Source organism: Mustela erminea, chromosome 1, assembly GCF_009829155.1.
Source record: "Mustela erminea isolate mMusErm1 chromosome 1, mMusErm1.Pri, whole genome shotgun sequence".
Taxonomy (NCBI): domain Eukaryota; kingdom Metazoa; phylum Chordata; class Mammalia; order Carnivora; family Mustelidae; genus Mustela; species Mustela erminea.
In genome coordinates, this window is record NC_045614.1 from 39,033,983 (window position 1) to 39,060,434 (window position 26,452).

General features: G+C 45.3%; 1 protein-coding gene across 6 annotated transcripts in view; it reads right to left on the bottom strand.

The window, feature by feature from the left end:
* Positions 1-26,452, bottom strand: part of FOXP1 (forkhead box P1) — a 579,941-nt gene that overhangs the window by 435,085 nt on the left and 118,404 nt on the right. The window contains exon 1 of one of the 6 annotated variants that reach the window (XM_032359557.1): positions 16,864-16,967. The exons of the other annotated variants lie outside the window; for them this stretch is intronic. The gene's annotated coding sequence lies outside the window, so the exon portion shown is untranslated. Of the gene's footprint in view, positions 1-16,863; positions 16,968-26,452 lie in introns of those variants that run through there. 6 annotated transcript variants of the gene reach the window in all.

The window sequence follows — 26,452 nt, forward strand, 5'->3', positions numbered from 1 at the left end:
CACTTCACCTTGAGCTGCAACCGCTCTGTGAGCTCTTTCCAAACCCCGGCTCATCTGGGGCTGCTGGTGGAGCAGGGGCTTTCCTGGCCCTGAGGTTCAGCTCAGCTTGTCCATTCTACTGTGCAATTACAGAATCAATAAAGCATCCCTTTGAAACTCCCTGGACTAGTGCCGACACGCAGACAGGAGTCGGCTGACGTTTTTTTGTTTTTTGGTTTTTTTTTTTTTTTTGCTATTTCCGTTATTACAGCCAGCAAACCTGATGAGAAGGCATCCGAGCTCCAGCAAGGGCTGGGCCAGAAGGTGGCCATGAGGTCTGGCTGCCCGCAGGCCGCCCCTGTGCTCTGTGCGGCCCACGTCCTCCCGGGAGAGCTCACCCGCGGTGGGGACCAGCGCACCAAGGCGACGCCATTTCTAAGGGGACACAGGAGAAAAGTCCAGAAGAGTCTGGATCAGCTCTGCCTTCCCCACTTTGGTGGGGTGGGCAGGAGCAGCGGGAAACTATTTTTTAAAGGGGAAGAAAAAAAAAAAAAAAGACATTCTTGGACAGGCTCACCTGAGAAAGACTTTTTTTTTTTTTTTTTTTTTTTTTGGGTCTGCTCTGAGCATTTCAGGAATCAAAGGCCTGTGCCAAGAAGCAGGCAGCCAGGCGGAACTCGGCACTTGTGTGTGTGTGTGTGGCTCGTGAGAACTTGGGGGAGGGGGGTGGGGGGGTACTGAAATGTCCCTGTCCATCTGTTGATGTCTGGGTGGCAGAAAATATTGAAATAGAAATAGAAAGTCAGAAAACTGCTTAGGAGCAAAACCTGAAAGGGTATTGTATTTGAAAGGGAATGTTAGACTGATTGTACAAAAATGGAAAAACAGAATTAACATGTTCCGTAATGATTCGTCTGTGTTAACTAAATATTGAGCTGAAATTTGGTGAAACCCTCAAAATCAGACTTTCCAAGGAAGTTGCTGTCTTCAGAAATCATTGTCGTCTCAAGACGGCTCACCACCTCCGCGGGGCCCTATCTGACTCACCTGGCGGGCGGTCTTCCCATTCTCTTTATTCACGAGCACAGCCGTGTGTGCCGTGTACTCCCCATTCCAAAACCACAAGACAAGCCCATTACCAGCATTCCTCAATACATATTTGCATATCCAGTGAAAAACAAAATTCACCATCTTTCCAAGCTGCTTCTGCTCTACTGGGAAGCTATAAAAACTGGCAACTTGGACAGATGAAGATGCTTCTTTCTTATCCAACTCATCTCACCCAGGAAGTGACACGAGAGCTTGGCTCGAACGTCCCTCCTGGTCCGCTGACCACAATCCGGGCGGAGAAAGACCACCCTGGGAAGGAGGCAATTCAGGTTTTTAGCTGGCTCCCTCCTGACCGTACCCAAAAATAATCAGCCCCCAAACCACAAAGAGCCTGACTCAAGGACTTGCAGCGTGAGCGATCTGGGCATTGCTAACTCTACCCGACAGTCCTTACTTATAAAATAAAGACCACAGCCATGCACACATAGTAAAATGAGCAGGCGCAAATCTGGCGCAGTATTTCAAGCCGAGTGAATAATAGTACAAAAATATCAAAAAAAGAAAGGTTATGAAATTTTATAACAGATGACAAATTGGTAGCTTTTCCCCGCTTTTCTGGAATGGATTCAGTAACAGATTTGAAACTTGGGTTTTGATGCTTGTCTGTGATACACAGGGATCCCAAGTTCAAGGGAAAAAAAAAGCAAAAAACAAAAAAAAAAAAAACAAAAAAGGAGTAGTTATCTGCATAGTACTTCACCTAGAGCAGGATCTAGCCTTCATTCTTCACCCCAGAAATGATTAGATTCCTTATTTGATTCACTTTTAGTTAAAGAAATATGAAATATTTAATTTTAATTTTTAATCTCGGGGGGTCTTCTGTACTTGAAGCTCTCAGACTTGGGTCTCAAAGATAAACCTACCTGCTCAGATTGCAGGGAAACCGGGAGAAAGTACTGCATTCTGCCACTTTGGAAGAGAGGCTCAAAACTCTGCCTTATGGTGTCTGTCTGTCACCCAAGCTCCCTAGGCTGCGGGGGAGGTAGCCACACGTTTCTGGGGCGAGAATGTCCACAGTGGAATGCCTTACGGGTCACAGGCCCAGCTGCCTCTGGAGCAAGACAGCAGCCACAACCACCAGGGAACACAGAAACCGTGCCAAGAGCCCCCCCAACAAGCACTTCCACGAAACACCTTCCCAGACTTTCTCCCCCAGTGCTTTAGCCTCATTGCAACAAAACATTTGGAAGGTGCCTGGTGGGAGGAAGCATGCAGGGAGGGGACCCTAGAGGAGGATCCAGGAGACACACCCCTGGACTGCAAGTAACTCTGGTCGCCTGGGGAGGAAGATGGACATGCAAATAAGCCACGGAGAGACAATACGGACGAAAACAACCCAGCTGAGTAGACTCACAAACCTCCACCGGCAGCCAAGAGCTCAGGGTCCTTTCTCTGGTGGCTGAGTAGGAAATCAAGGAAGGTTTCAAGAAAAACAAAGGCTATGAAGAGCAAGAAGCAACGCGCCAGCATGTGCTTGCTAGCCAGGAAGTACCTGTGTGGTTAATATTCTTGGTGACCTTGACTTCACTCCAGCTCACTCATCAGAGCTCGTGTGTCTAGCGCTCACACAGTGCAAGGCCCTGGGCTCAGCCACGGGCTTCAAGCATTCAATCCATGCGGTGACTCTTGCCCATTTTCAAAACGGAAAAACTAAAGTTTGGAGGGACAAGACAACTTGCTGCCTTCACCAAGCTAGTGAAGAAGGGACTTGGACCCTGGTCCACCTGGTCCCAGATGGCTCTACGATCTGGTTCGGATGGTTAGTTCGACCAAACGCATTTTCCACAGATATTTACCGAAGTTGATAGAAACTTAAGAGCTCTTTGGTCCCAAGACCTTATTTTATAGGTGATAAGCATACCCACGGAGGAACGGAGACCAATTTTTCCACAAAGCCACTCTACGACTTTGGGCCAAATTCAGAACCCAAACCACGTGGCCTCTTGCAGACCATGTTTTTCTTTCTGGGTGTTTATTCTGACTTTGCTGTGTCAGTGACAATGGAAAGCAAAGCCATGAAGTAAAAAAATAAAGACAAGCCCTCAACCCCACCATCCTGCAACTCTCAGTTCCTCACTGGCACTTGGGGAGCATCTCCCCAGCTACCCGAGAATCTGAGAGAAACCACGTTAGAGTCACAGGGTCCCCTCTAAGGCTACTGGTTAGAGAAAACCGACCTGTCACGTATTTCTTGAGGACTGACCTCTGTGTGAGAGGGAGTCCTCAGAAGGGCTGACACTGGGACCACTCTGCTCGGGGAACTTCAACTCCTATCGGGCAGCAGGTAGGACCCACCGTGATCCGCAGAGGGTCAACATTGGGCCTCTGTGCTCCATGCCCAACAGCAGCCCAGCCCAGCCCCTGTATGGCCTCCCTCCTTTCCTGCATCCAGCCCGTAAGTTCTTCCATCTCCTCCCAAGCTCGGCCCTCGGCACATTCCCCTGCCCGGTCCCTGCCCGGCCAGCCCTGAGCCGGCTGCTGACCTTGCACCCCTCCCTGCTCTCAGAGCACAATCAGCGCACCCCTCCCGGGCCCTGGCCCAATGACCCCCATTCTTCTCCCTTTGGAAGCTTCCTTTTCCTGTCCCTCCCTGTCTAATAATCTGCTCCTATTCCACCGAGTCTTCCCCCCCTTCCCCCGCCCCGCCCCTGGGCTGACGCTGCCTCTGGTATCCCAGCTCTGGTTTCAAGTGGCTTTGAGTCTGGCTCATCCACTGGCTGCAGCCCGGAGCGCGCCTCGTCACAAACGCACCCCGTCCTCTGGCACTGCCTCCCCCCATCCCCACCACCAAAACACCAGAACTCTCAGCATTTATATTCATTTTCAGGCTTAAGTGCGGCACTCCTAAGTCTAGCCTTCAAAGCAATTCAGCACTCAACTCTGACAGGAAATGTGAACATGTAAAAAAAAAAAAAAAAAAATTTTTTTTTTTTAACAAGATTTGGCTGAGGAGTTATTCTTTGCAATGTTTCCAAGGATGAACCAGCATCTGAGCTTTAAGATGGATAAAATGACAGCGGGTTTGAGTGATTCTAATGGTCAGGGTACCCTGACCATCTTATACCTGCACTGGTATTTTTTGGATCCTCAGGTATTTAAAAAGACAACAACAAAATTAGTGACCTGGGTGACTTGTTTTATCCTCCACCTGTGACAAATCCAGAGCAAATCAGTGATAAAGATTCGTGCGTCAGAATTCACCTACCCAACGGTGAAAGTCAAGTCATACACGGTGGTTATACAAGGGCCCTGAAGAAAATGTTTCAGAGTCAGCCTAACTAGCTCAACTACTTTAGGCATTGTTTTTAAAACTATACACTCAGATAGTACATGCCGGACTTTTGATTTGTCTCTTTTTCTCTACATAAACAAACACTCTACAATGTGTCCGTCTGAAGACAACAAGGTCTCACGTTTGTTACTGTCACACACACACACACACACACACACAGTCAATCAGGGAAACTTTATGGGGTCAACCACGAGAAATAAACACATTCTGGGCTTCCCAACACATTCAGTATTGGACATCGCACATCAGAGCGAAGGCAGGCAGTGGAGACCCAGAAAAATCTCTGCATATGCGGGGGGTGGGGGGGAGAAAGGCCTGCAAACTAAAATAAAAACGCACATTAAAAAATGTGCATGTTGTACAAACAGAATATAAAATACATCGACTGGGGCTTTAGTTCCCTCCCTGGCGAGATAAGCTTTCCCCCGCTTGTTGTGTCTTGTGAATCCCTGAGAAGCCATCTCTCCCTTCCTCAGAAGAGCAGCTCCAAGCCCCCCACATGAGCTTTCTCTTTCCTGACGGGCTGGCTGGATGGGTGTTAATGTCTCTTGTGCAGGTAACCAAAACCGTGCCTGTATTCACCTGCACTGGTGGGCTTCCCCCCACCCCCCATCCCCCACGATGCTGGGGGTGGGGGCACTCACTTATCACCAGTCACAGAGCCTGGCCAAGTAAAAGCTCAAGCCATGGTACGGCTTCCCGGCTGGGGTCAGTCACCATCGTTTATCTTCATACACCCCCAAGTTCAGTTTTTTGAAAATTATTTCAGGACCTAACAGCATAATAAACGTTTCTGCTACTCACCACTTGAAAAAAAAAAAAAACCCACAAAATATTATGTTTCTTAGGTAAGGCACCCAAGAGGAGAGGCAAAGGCCCCACAAAATGAGAGTTTTCACTGGTAAGGAGTTTACTGTCCAGGCATAGAAGCAGGCCACATACATCTAAAAAGATAAGCCACCATGAGGAAGTATAAGTTAAATAACAAATGGAAGCTACAGGAAAGAGTGAGGCCTGGGGCCTCGATTGTAAAGGCCCCAGAGGGACGGACTCCCCTGCCTCAGCCAGCCTCACAGCCCCCAGAGAGCCCTCCCTCCTGGTTCTGCTTTAGTGAGACCCCTGCACGCTGCCTGTCACAGGGCACTCTCTGGACCGGACTCCGTGCAAGTCCTAGCTTCCTCTACAACGTGAGCCTAGAAATGGGCTTCCAGGGACTAGGAAGTACCTGAGGCCACAGCCTGAAAACCGTGAGTGCCCTGGTACGTCGTGACGCCAGTTACACAAAATAAAGAACCGTAGGCAAAAGCACATTCTATCCCTTCCAGACACCCACGTGCATAAAACAGCAGCCCCAGAGAGAGGACAGAGTAGAACCCCGTGAGAGGAGGAACCAGGCCTGAGCTGTGGGATAAGAGGACCCCACTTTCATCATGAATGTTTGCTTAAAGGTAACAGAGAAGAGGTGAATGTGACCAAACATCAAAGTCATTACTTCTGGGGGGCAGAAGAGTGAGCTTTTGTGTTACACAAACACCCAGAGGAACTTTTCAGTTTCACAAAGGGGCTCAGGACCCCCCAAAAGAGCTTAAACCCCTTGACGTACAGACCCCTGTTGCCTCTGTGTGTCTCTCTCCTTTGATCTCCTACAGCCAGGCCGGGAGGGGACCAATTCACACGTCAGCTTCCTGGCACTTCTTCCATTTTTAAATTGACAATTAAATACCTCTGTTTTTTTCAATGTTCAGTTTTTCTCTCTCCTGTTCAACTGAAGTGGAGACTTTTGAATTCAAGAAACTTTCACCTGCTCTTCTTTCTCAACTCGACGTCTCCCACAAAACAGTCCATAAATCAACGTTACTATATGATGTTTAAGTTAAGAAACATCAAACAAAGTGTGGCAATGAGACTGGTTTGGCTACCTTTCATTCTGGGGGGCGGGGGGGAGGGAGGCTATTCTCTGAAGCAATAAATATTCATCTCCATAGCCAGGGTTTATCTCCTGGGTGTACGTGCACACACACGCAAACAATGATTTTTCAGTTTTGTCACTTGTTCTCTCTTAAGAACTTAGAGTAATAGACTCCGAGGCCAAAAGAAAACAGAAAGGAAAGGGAAAGGAAAAGAACGGACTCTCCACATACATGAGCACTTTTTCATTCCACAACTGAAACATTTCTGGATTTTCAACCCCCAAGAGTGTGAGTTCATGTCCTGCAAAAATGTATAATTATTCCAATGAAACACTTCCCAAACTGTGTTCCTGGTATGTGTCCTTCAATACATCAAAAGGCATTGTCCTCATTCCCACCAAAAAGGTTTGAATTGGGAAACTCTACCTATGTTCAGAATTCCTTCTGACATCAAGAATGCATATTACTATACTAAAGTCTGAAAAGCCCTAGAGTTAAAAATAAAATAAAATATATTCAGCCTGGTACAGAACAGTGCATCCCAGCTTATTTTAACCAGAGAATAGTTTCTGCATGGAACAAATTAATATGTTGAGGAAACCATGGTCTGAGGATCATAGTGTAGGACTTGCTGACTCTTAACGATAATAATGTCTTCCGGATTTTACACCACCGTCCACATTTCAAATGCCCCACCCATTGTCCCTATGAATATGATTCATTCTCACAAAATCAGAAATCCTTGTTTTAGATTCATAAAATATGGTCCCTATTACAATGCCATATATTTCCATAAAACCCTTATGAATAGATTCACATAACCTCTTACAATACTAAAAAGAGTAGAATAGAAAAATTTCAGGGATTAATTTCATCAGCCCACTAGTGTTAAATCAACGGCAGTCATAAACCACACCTAGCCCCCATCCTCAAAGAGTGACAGATAACAAGAATGCACCAGATAGATCCTGAAACCAGAATCTGTTTCCAAGTCTTTATTAGCCTGAGTGGAGATGTGTATGCAGGAATAATGCAAAATGTCTACTACAACAATCTCACTTGGGGTAACTTTGGAACCTATCCAAAACACAGAAAACAAAAACTCAGCCCCACTACCCATCAAAATAATGTCAATTAAGACCATATTTTTTCTTTTTTACCTATCAAATTAGGAAACATTTTCACATAGAATTTCCTTTATTAGTGGCATTTGGGGAAATGGGCCTTCACATACAAAGCTGATAGGAAACAAACTTGGTATTATCATTCTGAAAACAAAATGTATTCACTACTAAAATTTAGCAGTATCTTTAAGGGGGCAGTAGAGTGGGCTCTCAGCATAGAGATACAGAAGGGCTCTGAACGTTCCCTGAGAAAGAGGCTGTCATACAACTCGGCAATGGCCTGCCACCATCATCTCTCTCAACCCAGCAGGAAACTTGGGCCCAAGTGTGGAAGGGCATGAGCTTCCAAGCATGAGATTATCCTCTGCTCAAAGAAGAAGTCCTGTGGTACCTCTGGAATGAAAAGAAAGAAGCCCCAGGGCACTGGGCTGGCTCAGATGCAGAGCACGCAACTCTTGATCTCAGGGTCAGGAGTTCAAGCCCCAGGTTGGATATAAAGAAGGAAGAGAGGACAAGAGGGAAAAAGAGAGAGAGGGAGAAGAGAAGAAGAAAAGAAAAGAAGCCACCAACAGACCAGGAGTCAGAGCTGACTCATCTAGATGGGGCGCAGGAGACGCCACCCCCCGCCAAAAAAGATCAGAGAAAAAAGGAGCTGTCCCAAAGGGATAGGATCCCCCTGCAGACAAAAAGAATAGCCTGTTCCCAACAGGTGGAATGCTCTTTAAATGAGACGGAGTGGAAGGGGAAACTGAGGAAAGCTCCTAAGATCCTCTGAAGAGAGAAGGAAAAAAGGAAAATGACAAGGAATTATTTTCAGAAATAATGTATTTTTGCATGATTCAGCACTAAAATCTGCCTCCAGTATTTCTACAAAAATAATGGAATAAGAGGAAAATAACAGAAATATGTATTACCTTCAGGAAAATGCACACATCCAGCGAATTTACTCACAGGAATTAGAACGGACGCAGTAACATAAGACCCTTTATGGACAGCATGTCTGGCTTGGCTCAGCACTGGATTCTTGGGCTGTTAAAAAATCGATTTCGGAAGGAAGGAAGGTAGGAAGGAAGGAAGAGAGGGGGGGAGGGGAGGGGGAAGGGAGGAAAGAACGCTGCCCCATCGGCTTCATTTTCTGGCAACCTAGTTTCATACAAGCCACACTGGTCTGCAAGAACTGGTGTTTTTGGATTACTTTTTAAAATGTGAAAACAGCAAGACTAGTCCTATTTCCACTTTATTTATCCACCTTTAAAGAGTCACCTGCTGTGGCATCAGTCCCTGTGCATTCCATTATCTCCACTGACTCTCCATCCTCCTGGCCATCAGCGAGGAACCCCTGGCTCACAAAAGGATTGAACATCATAGCACAGCAGAGATTTCGACTTTGGCCGCCTTCTTCAGGCTCCCCTCCACTTAGGATTCCAAATATTGGGACTGTCCCTCCCTTGGGCCTTTTGGACTCACTTTTACACCTGGGGTATTGATGGCCAAGATCTAGTCCTCAGGCAGAAGGCTTGGTAGGCCCATTGTGTGAACAGAATTACACAGATTTAGGGAGGTTTCTGTCTAATTGGGAAAAAAAAAAAAAAAAAAAAGGGCGGAAGAAAGCAGTCTCCATAGATACAAGCTTTTCAACATATTGCTTTTCTGCTCTCCTGTTTTCTTACACCAAGAATGTCAAGGCAGAACCGGATTTATCAGTAAATTACACGTTCCACCCGTCCCTCCGCACCCTGACTGGTGACACCCAGCTGGAAATTCTGAGGACCACAGAGCTGCAGGGAAGGGAGCAGGGATAAAGTGCTCTTCAGAGGAAAGCAACAAGTGCAGCCTTGGGGAGGAGCCAGGCCAGGCTGTCCAAAGTACTCGTGAGGGGAAAAGGCATGGTCTGGCCCTTCTCGCAACACCTCTTCCTCTTCATTCTTCATTCAGTTGCACAGGGATGGGACCGTCCAGGTAGGTGTCAGATGGGTAAAGAGGGAGCCAGGCCACGTGCTTCCACAGACACAGGGGTGAGTCAGGCGGCACGGATCCGGGTGACAGAGTGATCCAAGTGTGATTGTTCATAGTTGCGTGAGCGCTGCCGGCCACCACGGGCCACGGATGCAAATGATTGCCTTGTACTGGTCCCTGCCGTCTTGGCAGGTCCACGTGCGTACAAGCAAGGGGGTGGGAAGAAGGGTCAAGGGCAGTAGCAAGGTAATGAGAAGCTTGAAGAAAGGGCAGGAATAGGATCCAAGGGCTGTGGATTCCATTTCCCTTGGTTAAAAAAGGCCAAAAGGAAGAAAATACAGAATTATCACACAATCTAGCAATTACACTTCTGAGTATATAATCAAAAATTGCAAGCAGGGACCTGGAGAGAGATTTGTACACCCAGATTCCCAGGAGCATTACTCCTAAGAGCCAAATGGTAGAAAGAACCCAAGTGTCCACCCGTGGATGAATGGATAAGCAAAAGGTGATCTAAACACACAATGGAATATTATTCAGCCTTGAAAGAAGGAAACTGTGATACAGGCCACAACCCAGATGAACCTTGAAGACATTATGTTAAATGAAATAAGCCAGTTACAGAAAAGAAAACCATGTATGACTCCACATATTATCAGGCACCTGGAGTAGTCAGATTCACAGACAGAAAGTGGAATGGTGGGTGCCAGGGGCTGGGGGGTGGGTGGGGAGTCACTATTTAATGGGCAGAGCGTTGCAGTTGTGCAAGATGGAAAAGCTGTGGAGACCGCTTGCATAATCGTGTGAACATGAGTATTCTTAACACTACTGAGCTGTATACGTTACAACAGTTTAAGATGGTAAGTTTCATGTTTTATGTATTTTAACACAATTAAAAAAAATTTTTTTTTAAAGATTTCATTCATTTATTTGACAGAGAGAGATCACAAGTAGGCAGAGAGGCAGGCAGAGAGAGAGAGGAGGAAGCAGGCTCCCCGCTGAGCAGAGAGCCCGATGCGGGACTCGATCCCAGGACCCTGGGATCACGACCTGAGCTGAAGGCAGCGGCTTAACCCACTGAGCCACCCAGGCGCCCCCACAATTAAAAATTTTTAAAAGAAGAAAAAAAGATCCTGAAAAAAGTCAAAGACTCTGTTCTTTGGATTTTGAAGTAAAGCTGGTATTAAAGGCAAAGCCTTGAAAATGACCACGTGTACATCAGCAATTCCTCTCTCCTGTGAGATGACAGGACTTTAAAGTACTAGTTGTTTTAAAAACGAACTGCATTCTCTGAGGCCAACAGCATAAAACCATTCTGTCAGGTGCCCCTCCTGTTTTCTTTTTCCATGTTCTCAATGAGAGACCTAATTTAGCTGTGCCTCCATGAGAGTAAATAAATTTGCATATCAGGGCACACCCCCTTGATATAGTGTGGTCGGGATCAATGGTTCTCTTCAGGAATGATTTTGTGCTGCTGACCCTCAACCCCCAAGGGGATGTGTGGCAAATGTCTGAGACAGTTTAGCTGTCACACAGGGGACAGGAGGGAATGCTGCTGGCAGCTAGTGGATGTGGGCAGGGACAATGCTACACAATCCCACAATGCGCAGCACAACCCCCACAACAGAGAACTTTCCGGCCCTCAATGTCAACAGTGTGAAGGTTGAAAAATCCTGCGCTAGACTGGCCTTGGGATTCAGACACCAGGTCTGTGGTGAGTGTTGGTCTTCCTTCTACATGTGTCTCTGAGCAGCCTGTAGAGCAAGCAGCTTCTCATCTGCTTGGTGGAATGCTAAATGCTCTCTGCCCATTACTTGATTCTGTTCTCACTGTTGTAAGTGAGATACTGCTACGACCCTAGCCCTATTGGAGAAACACATTTGGAGAGGTCAAGGAGCAATCCAAAATTAAGGCCACTGCTGGGATTTTAAATAAGCCAGAGTGGCATTCTTACCTCTACTTCCTAAACCCCAGTGTTCTAGGACTCTGAGCGGCACATCAAGAGACCCAACTTCAAGAAGACACACTGGGAAGAAGGCTGTCATAGGCAACAGTTACACCAGGCAATTCCCACTCAAGCCCCTCCAGCACTGGAGCAGCCTGTCAACCTCACACGAACTATGAAAGAACCTTGAGATTCAAGGGGAAAGTTTTAAGATAAACCATTGTTCTAGGTTATAAAGGTCTGTCCATTCTGCCTAATGTTACTTACACCAAGAGGGCCTTAACAACTAAGTACCCATTAGTATCTTCACCAGAATCTTCCAATTCAGAAAGCACTCCTAGATTGGGGGATGGACATAACCAGGGAGGGGGGATGCAGAGGGACATACTTCCGGTTTTAAAATTCTTAAGTCACGCGGCTGGAAAGTAGAACACTGGGCATAAGGTCAGTGGTGTTATAGTAACTTTGTACTATGACAGATGGTGACTACACTTACTGCAAGCATTTCATAATGTTGATCATTGTTGATTCATTATGTACACAATGAAACTGATATAATAATGTCTGTTCACTGTAGTTCCCTTAATCTTTTAAAAGTATGATTTTAAAGTCACTCCCAAACCTCTTGGAAGAACTCCCAAACATGAAGTATCTCAGGAGGCAGAGCCCGATACATCTCCAGCTCCTGGCTCTTGCCTGTAACATGGTTGTAACATGAGTCCTCTCGAACCACCCAGGCCAACTCCTCTTCATCCTTAAGAACCCACTCAAGCTTGGCACACTACTTCTGTGAAGCTCTCCCATACACTCCAGTTTTGCCTTCCTTCTGTACCAGGTCTATGTGGTAAGTTCACCTACATCTCTTGTCTTCACCATGAGCCAACCAGAATGCAACCTCCTTGACACAAGGACTGCATACATCATAAGCACCTTTGTATCCACTTGTCTAGGACAACAGAGCCTCAAAGTGGTGGGAAACAAAAACCTGTCACCTTTGTCTGTCGTACTTTACAAATAAAGACGATCTGCTTAAAATTATGTCCAACGAGCCCCTTTTGCAGATGGTTAAAGATCTTTGGGAGCCAAAACTAAATAAATAAATAAGATATCAACTAACACTTTGGAGGAGACACCTATAGGAGGACATTTGCAATTTCCTCTGAATCTTGAGAAGGTCCAAGTAATCTTGGCAGACTTATAAGAGTTTCTGAAAGGGAGGCATGAATTCCTGGTTTGCTTAAATCAGTCACAAGTCTCCTGTAATGGGTTGAGCACTTAGGACGTTTGGGAAAAGTGACATGGGTGCCAAGGTCCTCTGTACTGTGGGTATCATCAGGCACCCAATTGGGCACGGATGGCCTCAACAAGTAAGAGATGCTGCCTCCATCCCATGGTTTTGGTTCTGAGTTTGGAATTTGTTTTTAACAACAATCACAGCCACTCCCAAAGTCAGGGTTTATTGAATCCTAGATCACTCTATCAGAAAACTCCTGAAGGGAAGGGAATGGTGGGTGGGGAAGCTTGGCAAATAACAACAACAATAATAATAATAACGATGACGACGATGACGATGATGGAAGAAACTAAGGAAGGAGATTCTCGGGCCTCGTGAGCAGCCTATGGAGTCAGAATCTCGGGGCTGGGACTCCAGCACCCAACTTTAACAAGCCAGGCCTCATGGAGATTCTGAGCCACCACCACTGTCATGAGCCACTCCCTTGTGTCTGCTGTTCTCACTTATTAGCAAGCACCAGAATCACCTGGAAGACCGATGAAACACCAATTTCCAGGCCACACCCCAGGTTCTCTGATTCTGCAGGTACCTCCTGGGGCCCTGGAACTTGTATCTAACATGCTCCTGGGTGATGCTGGTGGTGCTGGTCCCCGAGAACTCAATGACTAGAGAAGCGAGCTGAAAACCTGGGGAGGGGACATTTCACTCTCATTTTATATCCTTCTGTGTTTCTTCCTCACCGTGTGTGCATGTTCTGTGAAGAACAGAGGCTGTTTCTCAGTTTATGAGAAAATCACCAGGTACTATAGTATGATAACTTAAGAAAATACCAGAATGAACTCTTCTGCCTAATACTGCTTCCCTGGCACCCTTCTCTCCCCCAATGACCTACGAGACTCCCCCAACGGCCAAAGGCACCCCAAAATTTGGACCAGCAGTCCGGCACCCAGCCTCCTTGCGAGGGCCTTCACACAAGCCCAGCCCAGACTGGTTCACAACTCAAGTACCGTAGCCTCTGCCTTCACCTCAAAGGGATTTCTCCCTGAAGCACCCGGCGCAACCATCTCACTTGGCTCTGGTTGTTGTGAACGATCGGGATGGCCGCGCCAACCACAGCTTACAGTACATGCGACTCAGCCTACTTCCCTATTTTAAGTGCTTAATGGTTATACTGTTGTGTCCAAACACATCTGGAGGGAGCTGGGCCGGCTGACTGCCGACTGCCCTGCTCTAGGCCCTCCTACATGGGTGCACTCGGCAAACCCTCCAAGTACAGACAGGTTACACAGTGTTGCTCCAAGTCAGAGTTGAGGCCTCAAACAATTAAGGATTTTTTTTTTTTTTTTTTTTGGAGAAATGATCAAACCCGGGGGTGGGGACAGAGCTTCCTGCAAGAAACCGCATCCTGAACAAGCATCGCCACGACTCACTGTAAATAAATACTCTCTCCTTGCAGCACTTCCGTCAACTGTCAGGGCCCTGGCTCCAATCGCCTTTCAAGTCCAAACAGGAAAGGGGGAAAAGAGAGGGAGATGGCAGATAGGAGGTTTAATTTGCTTCTTGCTGCAGTTTTCATTGGTGGGGCGCTTCCAATTCAGCAGGACTGCCAGCTGCCTGGAATTGCTCCTGGACCCCACTTTTTCCTGTTAACCTTCATAATTGTATTAGTACGGGCCAGCCCACAACGGGCCTCCCCAGGGCTGAGGAGGGCGGCTTCTTCTCTGGATCAGATAAGCAGCCTGAATCGAACAGGCTTGCTGCAGACAGAAGGCAACTGACACTTGCAAGGGATGCTATGTACAGGCCTCTGCTGTAACTCAGCCCTCGGGATGGGGGCAGAGGGGAGGCGCCCGTGGGGACCGCAGGGCAAAGGGTTCAAGAAGGAAACCAGTCGGTGACCTCGATTTTCTAGAAAACCAATGTGAAGGATATCCTTTTCAAAGTGCATCATGTGGCTGGGTTGGGAATGATATGCAAAAGGAGATCATTCCCTCCACTTATAGCAACGATGACTATCTCTCAACCATGTAGCAGACCCAACCCAAAGGGCATTGATATGACTCTTCCCCTTAGTCCTCACCTATGGTACCTGTGAGGCAGCTATAATAACCTCCATTTTACAGAAGGCAAAACCCAATCTGGGAGAGCCAAAGAAACACATGCTGGTTCACTAACAGTATGTGTCAAAAGCAGAACTCTAACTCAGTTCCGTCTGAATCAGGGCTGCCCCGAACAGCTGAGAAGGGTGTACACTGAACAACTCAAGAGGTGTCACCCATATTGTTGGCAATGCAAACGGAAGCCCCAGTGTCTTGTTTGCTACCTTTCAACGACATAATATACTGCCTCCCAAAGTTTTTGAAATACAAAAATGAACCTAATTCAGAGAACTTCTCAAGTTCTGAGATTCTAAGATTGTTTGAACTCCATGACATTCAAAAATAAGAGCCTATCTGTCCTTTCATACGGGCCTTTCTTTGCTGCATTCTTGATAGCTTTCATTTCTTATTTAGGCCTGTATAATGGGACCAAGCTACATGTCTATTTTCACACAGTATTGCTAACATAGCTCCATAGCATAATGGGCATTCCATAAATACCTACTGGAAAGAACAGGTGAATGAATAAATGGATGAATAGAAGACAGCTCTTGCTCTTGTCTAAGAATCCTGGGCCCCATGGAGAAATGGGGGCTCTGCCACCTTGCCGAGATTGGCTTCTAAGGAAGCTATTACCACTCTTAGGCACTGCTGATTTTTTCTTTCCTTTCCTTTTCCTTTTTTTTTTTTTTTTTTTTTTTTTAATGTTAACTGTGGAAATGCAGGCCCATGCGGTGGTGGTAGCAGCCCAGGTTGTAGATGGAGATAATGTGTTGTTGGCAGCAAGAGAGGAAACAGGGAAGGTAATGAGCAGGGAAAAAGCATGTTCGAGAATGAAGGAGTGGGTGAACCTCGTAAACCCTTTGCAGACAGGACATGCCCCTGGAGCCTCTGCCCTGGGGAGGGAGGGAACCAGGCGGCTTGCCTGAGGCACACAAGGGTGGAGGAGGAGACAGAGCTGAGGTGCCCTGGGCACCCACTGCCACACACAGGAAAAAAAAAAATTAATAAAAGTAAAAATGAAGAATCACATGTAGCAGTGAAGGGTTATTAAAATGCTGTAATGTCTCAGAGGTTCCTATGAAGTCATGTTCTTACAATTCACTCGTAAGAATTTAAAGACAAAATTATATGCCTTGTAATTCTCCAATGAGTATGTTTCTCTATGGATCCCATTGTTTCTATGGGATGCACAGCTTCCAGAAAGTTTAAATCATTTAAGGGATTAAAAAAACTGGCACTTTGCACAAATCTAGCTGCACATTTCCCAGCGGGAGCAACTGTCAATACCGATTCTGTCTACACATTCCTGTAGCCTCGTACCTACATTTCAGGACATACTCTCTATCACGGTTGCAAACTCAAGCGCCCACAGGGGCCAGGGAAAATGCAGTCAGGCAGGGAATCAAACACCAGGGAGTGGTAGAAGGCATCCCTAACAGAACAGCCTGACAAGTGCCATCCAAAGGGGCACCTTGGCCCCTGCATGGGGGAAAGGAGGGTGTTCCCACACCTTTTGATTGGTCAGAAGAAACCAGAAATCCAGACCTTTCGTAGGAAAGCCTAGGGAATATAAGTGTTAAATTCAAACATCTTATTTAGAACACCGTGCAAGTCAAACAAAACGTACTCATGGCCCGACCACCTCTGTCTACACTACTTCTGCGCAGACACCACTAATGACCACTGCTTATGTTCAGCCATTGGACGACCAGGAGCTCTGCAGCCACCACTACTGTCTTCATTCACAAGGCTCCCAGGCGGGGGTATAGCTCAGTGGTAGAGCATTTGACTGCACAAGGCTCCCAGGAGAGTGAACAAAGAATAATGCCCATGTTAGAGATCAACACACTGAGGAAGGGAGGTACCTGGGCAGGGACTGGCAACCTGATCCCATGCAGTGAGGGTCAAATCCAAATGGAAATCAGTGACGCTGAAAGGAAAGAGGTGAGGGGCCTTGTTCCATGGCATTAATGCCAATTTGAGACATGAAACCAACAAGGCCTGTATTCCAGTTATCATACAGCAAACTACTCAAAAAAAAAAAAAAAAATGCGGATGAGGCTTCATGTTAACAGCGAAGTTATTCAAAGGAAGGCCATCCATGCTCGGAGTGCTTTACCTGTTAAGTTGCAGGTTATAACAGATCTAAGAAGAGTTCTTCCAAAAGAATCTAGCCTTTTCAATACATTTTTATTAAACTTGCATACTCACCAGGATTCAGGAAGGTGGATATCCGTTTCTCTCCCTTTTGTCCTACTCAGGATCAGAGAAGTTTCAACGCTTTACAATCAACCAGAGGCAAGTGTAGGCATGCTCTGAGAGAAGAAAGTGAAATGACTCATTCTTCCAGTTTTCTCAAACCAATTTCAGCTTCACGAAAGAGGCTTCATTCATCAGTCAGTGCCAGACCCCACGGAACCCCTCATGGCTGGATGGATCCAAACGCTTCCCTGCTAAGGAAAGTGAATGTTGCCAGGCCCGAGGAGAGAGCCCAGAGCAGAAGCGGGCTCCCTCTAACACCTCAATCTTAGTGACTGACCGTTCCCTCCTGCTCTAGCGGGAGAACGTTCTCCCCGACCAGAGTTCAGCATCCCCACTGCCTCTCTTTCCCTTACACACTCCTCTTTGAACGGCTTCCATAAAGAAATGTACAAAATCCTACCGCACTGAGTCTACAAACACATGGTATGGGCGCTTCATGCTCTGCAGGTTGTGGAGATATAATAAGGCTGTTGACTTATAAGATAGAAGCAAGTCTTAAGAGGGAAATCCTGGTACCTCTTCCAAAAGGCAGACCGTACCTGCAATAATGTCCCTGAACAATAAATGGAAGGGTTAGGCAGTGGTTACGAGAATTGGTATTAAGAGCTCAAGGGTTAGGCTCTGTTGTTTTTGAGCCGTGAACTTGGGCAAATGATTTCATTTCTCCAAGCAGTGATTCCCTCATCTGTAAACCAGTAGGTAATAATGGAACCTACTAAACCAGGTTTCCCGGAGAATGAAGTGGAAGGAATTCAAAGAGAGCACCTAACTGGAAATCTGTACCCAGTAGGTGGTAGTTAACTGTGTCAGAGGCAGACTGTTCTTACCAACTGCTTTACTGTCCTGAGTTAAGATGCCCATTACAAACTTAACTTCTCCGCTTTGAACACCAAATTACCATTTCCACAATTTCAGAGCCAAGTAATTGCCAAGTATTAATCCTTTCAAACCTGCTTAGCAAACTTGAGCGTGGTGATGCCAGCACATGTCTTTTTAACGGAGGCCATTTGCAACTGTACAACTTAATGAGGTGTGTGGCATGCGAAGTTTGTTGGCCAATGTCAAACCCTAGCTCCCATGGGATCAAAGAAAAAAAATACATGTTATGACCAGACCTAATGCAAAACTGCTTTTCAGTTCAAAAGCAGAATGCCTGCCAGCTCAGAAAAGCAGCATGGAAACAGTAATCAGACAATACTGTATAATCACATTTTCTTAATTTTGATAAGAAACATGGGGTAGATTACAAAAACAGCAAAAAGGTAGAGGTGCTTCACCCGGATCAAAGATTTTATTCTATGGCAAACATGCAGCCCAAAAGGAGCCTTCCAAAGGGATTATACATGGCCAAGAGCTAGGGAAAGCAAGTAAGGTGCCAGGGATACAAACTCAAAAGAGGAGCTCACTCTCAAAATCAGGCCAAGCTCAAGGTCAGCACCTGAGACTAAGTGCCTCCATAAAGTCTGATCCTGGCCGGCCTCACCCTGGTCCATGGTTAAGGGACACGGAAGTCCCATGTGACCTTCACGCATTCATGTGTGTGGCAGTGACTTGCGAGGAGGTACCAAGATGTAAACTCGTGGGTAACATTATAACACATCTCTCCCTATGAAAGACCACAATTTCACAGTTGGGAGCGGCCTAAGCAAGGGACAATTTCCTGGAATCTTACCAAGTTCAAAGGCAGCCCTGTGCAACTTTGCGAGCATTTCCTACACAATCTTTATCCTTGTCCCCCACAAATTAAGTTTAACTCCATCAACAGCAGAAAATCCCAGTCATTTTTGCCTAAGCCCTAAAGGAAGAGGAAATGCAATGTAAAAGAAAAGAGGGCTCACTTACTGATCATGCACTCTGACCGCTCAAATTGAAGACTCCTTTTTTCTTTTCAAGGGCTGCTTGTAAATGAGTCATTGTTTGATTAGATAAATATTCATAGAGTTTATTTTTAGTAAAAACTAAATAATAATAAAGTAGAACTAAATGCATTCTAACACAGAGCTTATGGAACATGGTGTAAATAAAAGTTTTACAAACAGAAAGGTAACTTAAGGCACACCGAGTCTTTAGAATTGAGCATAAAAGGGAAAAGGGGCTTTACAAACAGAAGGCCCTCACTGTTCAAAATTTCCTTTCTGGTTTTCCGTTTTAACCTCACAAAGCCTCATTTACAAATAAACATGTTTCTAAATACATAATACATTAGAACAAGGGGTAGGAGGAGGACAAAGAAAAATCACACCTGCATACCACTGTCATTCTGGATACATTCCTCATTTCGATGATGATTTCACTGAAACCACTTTGCTTAGAAATGTTTAAACAAAAAAAAAAAAAAAAAAAAAAAAGAAAGAAAGAAAATGTTTAAACCAATAGATTCCAAACTGAAAACTTTTACAGGTGTTTCTTTACGTCCATGCTGGAAGGTTTTGGACAGGCGTCATTAACGATAGGAGCAGACACACTGCCCACAGGTAAAGAACCAGACCAAAATGTAATAAACGTGGCTCTCCCCCACCCTCCCGTCTCTGTAACTCCTCTGCGGAAGGGCTCACTCATCACCAACGAACACCACTCGCGAATGCCCCATGGATACTGGTATCAGCGGTTCCATGCAAATTGCAGGCACAATTCCGCACGGAGTGTGTCCGTATGTCAGGATGTGTGAACACGGGCCGCTCTCCTGTTGATGAACACGAGAGGTCACGGTGTCCAGTGCACGGTGACCCTCGTGGCTCACCATCCCCTCTCTTTTGAAGGAAGCCTATCACTCTGTTAATGCTAATATGGAACAGAAGTAAAGAATAGCATAAGAGAAGCTCCTGTCTAAATACCGTTAAATTCAATTTCTCCTGAAAGAATAAAATAAGTGATGTGATGAGTTGGTCATTTTTTTTTCCTTGAAGAGGGGTGGGGTGTGGAGGGGTCGGCAGAATAAACAATTTTATAGAATTTTTTTTTTTTTTTTAGACCTAATTATATACTAAGCAAGAAGTAATTTTTCCCTCCTGCCTACATTTTATGTTTTGGGCACTTCCATTTCATGTCCCTTGACACCTTTTCCAATAATCCATCTACTGGATATTGGAAAGCCTCACATGAATAAAACTTTATGGCACTACAGGCGTTTAGCCTTCCACTGACATTCCTGGCCTGTTCAATTCTGCAATTCAATCAAAATCAAATCTCAAAATCCTCTTGTCAGCCAGCACTGCTTTCATATGCCCGAGCCTTGTGTAAGGATAACTGCATCCAATCTTCCCCCCAAGCAGTGCTTATATTGTTTTATTACAGTTCAATGAGTGGAGTTCAAAATTACATGCAGCTGCCTACTACTGTGGTCGGGCTGTGTTACGCATGGACACAAGTATTGCCCACCAGGCCTGAAATCATTCACTTACTAGCCGGCCAGAAAGACTGGGAGCACTTCTTTGTATGGAGGAACATCCTGTCTGCTAGATCTAAAGAGGGTGATGTTAACAGATCAGTCCCTTTATAAAAGGATTGTGAGAGCCCAATGAAATGCAACTCAAACGTGCTCAATGTTAAGCATGTGGCTAGAGCACATAAAAGCAAAGATAAACCCCAACATGCACTACTTATTCTCAGAAAGCTTGTGAAGGAAGATAAAGGGATCCAGAATAAAAGCCATCTTAAAGAATTTTTATATGTGTTTTAAATGATAGAGCTTCATTTCAATGGGCTTTTTTAAATACCCCCAATATTCCTTTCATCGAAACAAAAAGACAAAACACAAAGCCAATTAAATGCAATTTAACCTGATGAACAATACAGTAATTAAAGTGCCCGGCGTTTGGAAATGCTCAGGATGCTGGGAGGCAGAGGGATGGTGCAAGGGCATTAGGGCTGGACCGTCTTCTTTTCAACAGAGGGACAAACACGTCAAGGGGCCTTCCCCCATTTTAAACGCGAACAGAAAATGAGGGGGACATAGTAGAACCATAAAGGAAGACAAACTGAGTCTCGTTTGTCTAAGTGTTAAATTACCAAGCCATTGTCAAATGGGAAAAAGAAAAATGTTCCAGCTAGAAGAGGAACTGCCAAAACCCCAAATAAAAATGTATGTGCTAACTCCATGCTACCTTCGGGTTGGTAATTCACAAGTAAAACAATGGATTCCTGGGGTGCAGCTTTCCAAGAAAAGAGAATTACACCTCTCTCATTTATGAAGGCGTGCATCTCCCGTGCAGGTGGTCACACACCTCTCTGCGGCAAGAGTCAGCGCCAATAAGGTAAAGATGTATGTGCAATTGCAAAAGTCTTACCTGCGAGGTCGCTAAAATTAAACACCCTTGGAGCCTCCAAAAGTTGAATTTATATCTATTTCTAATACCTACCGCCATGTATCTTTTGAAATACTGCCATCAAAGCAAACTCTAAAGGGAACATGAAAAGCTCTCCTCTACAGAATTTCCTTACACACTGTACAAATTAGTCTCAAAACTAAAAAGCCAGGAGTTTAAGGACTGAGTTAATCCCCAAGCCAAGGGCGGCAAATGTAAATGTATCCGTTCGGTTGCAGCTATGTTTATAGGTAGCCATTTGGAAAACCCATGGATTTGCAGGTCATGATATCTCATTTTTTTAATGACAAAGATCCACAGAACCGTCAAGGCAAGACAGGGAAAATTCAGAGCTGGCACAGCAGTGGTGAGTTTCTAGGTGTAATTTTATTCTCTCCGGGATAAATGATGAGGTTCAGGCTTATCGACCCAAAGGAGGCTCTTGTTATATTTTAATATCCAAAAGGGCTGGTCTGTGAGGGACAGGCATACATTTTTGAGTGTGGACACTGCCTCGGTCAAGACCTATCATTCTTTGATGGTTGCAGAGTAGGAGCACCTGCCTCCCTCCCAAGTCAAGTGCAATGAAATGTCATTGTGTGATAGCTTTCCACTACTAGGAAAATCAGCCAGTGTTTCCAGAAAGTGTAAATGAATTCCACACACTGGTCTCTATCCTTCCCTTCCTTCCTCATTCTCTCGGTGGAGGCCCCATGGATAAATGAACAAATCTCCAATGTATTCGAAGACCACTCTTGGTAATAAGACTCTATTCTGTCTTCTGGCATCGACGTGGCCCCAAGTCCTGGAAACACCTGGACTGGATGGAGTGAAACAGGGATGCTGTCTGTTCTCCACTCTCTCCAACCAGCTGGCTCACTTCTTTCAAGTCACCAGTGTGGGCCCCAGAATAAACCGAGTCTGATACCCTGGACTATGGACTACCTCAAGTTACTTCTGGTACCCAAATTCTAGACTCTATTACACTCAGTGATGCTAAAGCCAGTTACTCAACGTTCCCACACTGCCTACTTCCATATTTCCTAAGAAAGGGGAAAAAGAATAAGAATACACGTATATAGCTTTGAGATAAATGTCAGTAACAGCTAGTTAAACACAGACAACAAGAATAAAGCAGGATCCCTCCCTCAATCTCATCTCTACCAACTCCAAGTTTCCTACATGCCTACCAGGCAAGGGAGTTACTGGTTTAAAACATGAATTTTCAGACACTTTCTTCAGATTGAATGACACATGTAAATGAATACTCTGAGAACCGGTTCCCTTGGTTATCCTAACAGCTAAAGCAGAATCACAGGGTGATCAAGGCAGCCCTGTAAGCTGAATCAAAGGGTAGCTGTAATAGGATTTCAACCCAAGGAGCAAAGAGTGTGTGATAGTGATGGACTCATAAAGTGCATTTAAGAGTCTAACTCTTGCTTTTTTTTTAACAAAGGAAACCAACCTCCCCCACACTTCAACACAGAGAACTTGCCCAGAGTTACTGAGATGATCCCCATCACCTCCAGGATCTAGAATCCTATGTTCATGGAAGACACGGCTTGCCCAAAATGTGGCTGAACTTTAGAACGGAACCCAACGGTCACACTCCTCTTCACAGGCGACCTTGAATAAAGGGAATCCACGGATATGTGCCAAGCTCAGACACCAACACCCTCCCATAACTTCCACCTTCCATAGCCAAAAAAAAGCCTTCAAGTAAAGGCTCCCCTCATCCCTTTTCATACAAAGAGATAAAGTCCAAAAACTCCTCATGAACCAGGTGTCTGTGGTTAAGACAATGATGAGATCAAGCTTGGAAGGGACTACCACCCTGTCGCAGGCGTGACTCGGAGTCACCTCTTCCAATGTCAGATCCTTTACAAAGCAAGTATTCATACTGTAGCAGCCAAAGCCTTCCGTTAGATTGTTTCTTCTCTCACCTCCATTTTGCAAGATGCCCCAACCCAGCAACCCTGGAGTTCAGGACTGAATTTGCTCTGCTCTGTTACCTAACAGCAGCAGCAGAAGAGGTCCAACAAAGTATCCCCAGAGAATCTTACTGGCCCCTTCATCCCGTGGAAGGAACTACACTCCTACAGGATGATCGGAGTCTGGCTTGCTGGGGCTCATTTAGATCCTCTGTGCCTCCACATACGTGAGGAATGTCACCCGTATTTTCACTTCTTGTGAAAATACTCCTTACTGTTCACAGGCGTGGCTATACCCTGAAGCAGGACATGAAGCAGAGAGAAACAGGTGTTCGAGAGAAAACCACACAGACAAAAGCACCCAGAGAGTTGCTTTAAATTTTTTCCTTCCTTTTCAGAAACTCTGCCATAGAAGTGATTGCATCTCGGTGTCCTGGGTGTGGCCCAAACAAACAGCATGGACATGACCTAGAAGCTTATTAAGGATGTAGGGTTCCAGGCCCTAGCCCAGACCTAAAGACTTAGAATCTACATTCTTAACAAAATCCACAGCAGAGTCCTATACATAGAAAGCAAAGAGGAACACTGACCTAGAAGAACTGCTCTTAACCATGGGATCGTAAGGATGATGCTGTGACTTCTAGAACCTACGTAAAAGTCTACAGAATACAAGAGGAATTTACTAAATTATTAAAAAAAAATAATAAAACAAACAAAGACCACAGATTTCTAGGTCCCTTCTTAGATCCAATGAATCAGAATCACTGGCACTAAGGGAGTTGTGGGGTCCGCTACAATTTGAGAAGCTTGCACAACTTCGAATCGTGCATCTTGTTCTGGGCTACAGCTATGGGCTGGTTTCAATCCATGGCTAACGTGATCAACATAGTGCAACTGAGTTTTCTGCAGAAACTTTGAAAAGCATGCCATAGCTTTGTATACGCCCCAGAGTAAATGGGGCAGGGACACTGTTGTGCAATTCTAATGAATGATACACATCTCCTTACAAATAGTCGATCTCTGAGAGAAAATGTGTACATTCTCAGTACCGTGTGAGCGTTTAGTGCTAAACCCTTCTTAGAAAACGACAGGCAGACGTGGAAATGTCTGCACGAGCGCACGTCCCACCCCGCCCTACCCCCACCTGAAAGACAGAGGCACACACAACCCGAGGACGTCTCTCTGTTCAGACCCCCGTGAAATAAACAGACCAGCTACAGAACGCAAACACTGTCCTTAATTCCAATATTCACTCTTGACCTAGATCCAAGCCAACGGATTTTAACAAGGGGCAATAAATAACCCACTACATGTTAGCTTTTAGTCATTAAACACCCTTCCCTTTTAATTAAAGAAAACGTGAAAACTAGCTCTCAAAGGGGCCCTAAATAAAAACCCCTTAAATGTTCAAGAACACACTGCTTTTGATACAAACTGGATGAAACGAACGATGAAACTATCCAGAGTTGAACTGGGTTAGCATTTCAAAGAATTCACTAATTGCACTGTGAGAAAGAAGGAAGACGCGTCTGCTTCTCAGTCCCTCCCTCACTTCATGCCTTTAGAGCCCCAAGTTTGGGGGGTTTTACTATTTTTATTTATTTATTTATTTATTTATTTGACAGATCACAAGTAGGCAGAGAAGTATGGGGCGGGGGAGCAGGCTCCTCGCCGAGCAGAGAGCCCGATGTGGGGTATGATCCCAGGACCCCAAGACCATGACCGGAGCCGAAGGCAGAGGCTCAACCCACTGAGCCCACCCAAGCACCCTGAGTCCCAAGTTTTAAGTTGGGAGGAAAACCCAAATGTTCCTCCTTAATATGAAAAGTCAAAATATTGTAAAGGGCTATACTTCAACCAGTTTCAAGTTCCCTGATGCAGTTTCCCTAAAAACGAAAAGCACCATCAGTAATAGTCATGGGCGGGGACGTGGGGAGAGCCCCACACGCTCTCACGCTTGCTTTATCTGCCACGGCAGAGCCGCAGGGAGATGCAAAGACAGTCCAAGGAACACGACCATTTCACTTTTCAGTCCGAAGTGTTTTTTCATTCAATTAAGTTATTAAGACATGACTATAATTTGACTACATTAATAAAACAATAAAGCGAGCCTTCAGGTATAGTAACTTGGACAAAGCGTTTCGAAAAAGTACGGTCCTAAAGTCATGGCAAGCTGAGGTTTCGAAAGGCATGGTAATGCCTGTCTGTGAAAATGCCCGTCCGTGAAAAGAACGGCAGTTGCCCTTGCTTTGAGGACCGTAGGATCTGGGAGGCAGCAAGAGCCCCTCCCCGGCCAGGCCTGTCCTGCTCGTACTCCTTGGTGGAGTCGACAGACGAGCTGTTCTGGCTTTCTATGTGGGCAGCAGGAACAACAAAGAAAGAGAAAGAGAGGGGGGACACACAAAAGCCTGGCAAAACAGGAAATTTGAGGAAACTATTTCTGAAATGTAAATAAGGTTTTCTGTTACTTTCATTATTGCAGAAGCAACGAAGCTACATTCAGAGAAAAGTGCCGGTTTTTCCTGTAAACTCTTAATTTTTCAGACATGAGGTTTAGTTCACAATGTACTGATCTGGTACGTTCTACACGAGTTGGTAAGCATCACAACAGCGACCAAAATTTATTTTAAGTGTTCCTTTGACCCTCAGCCTTCTCTCTTTTTTTTTTTTCCCTTGGGGGCCGTGAGAGCAGGCTGTTCAAATCCGAGATCCTCCCTGCATATGAGACTCAGGACAGTGTATGTACCTTCTTTAGCCCAAGTTTCTTCCCGGGAGCCTGGGGATTACAGCAGTTCCTACTTCGCAGAAATATTGTGAGATACCTAAATTACACAGTGACTCACCTATACAGCAAGGGCTAAATATGCTAAGTATTTTTTTTATTATTAACAAGAGGGCAAAGCCTCTAAAAATCAACCTGTGGGATACCAGCAAGTCAGGGTCGGTTTGTTTCTGTTTTTTTTTGTGGGTTTTTTTTGTTTTTTGTTTTTTTTTTTAAAAAAAGGTCTATGTCAACTAGTATCAGTAGCTTTATTTTTAAACAAAGGGTGTTTGTAGGTTACTGCTAAAGAAAATGCCCCATATGAAAAGGAGTGCCCTGGCAACTTTTCTCAGACATGTGTCATTTACCCTCAAAGAAAGGAGAACACACAAACACGGATTCTCATACTAGAATATAAAGATGGGTATTTGAGAGTGCTAACGGAATTCCAGGCTGCTGAAGGCAGAGTTTATCATTCACACATCTTTACCATGTTCTTAAATGTCTTTGCTAATCCTCACTAGGAAACTTAAAAAAACAGA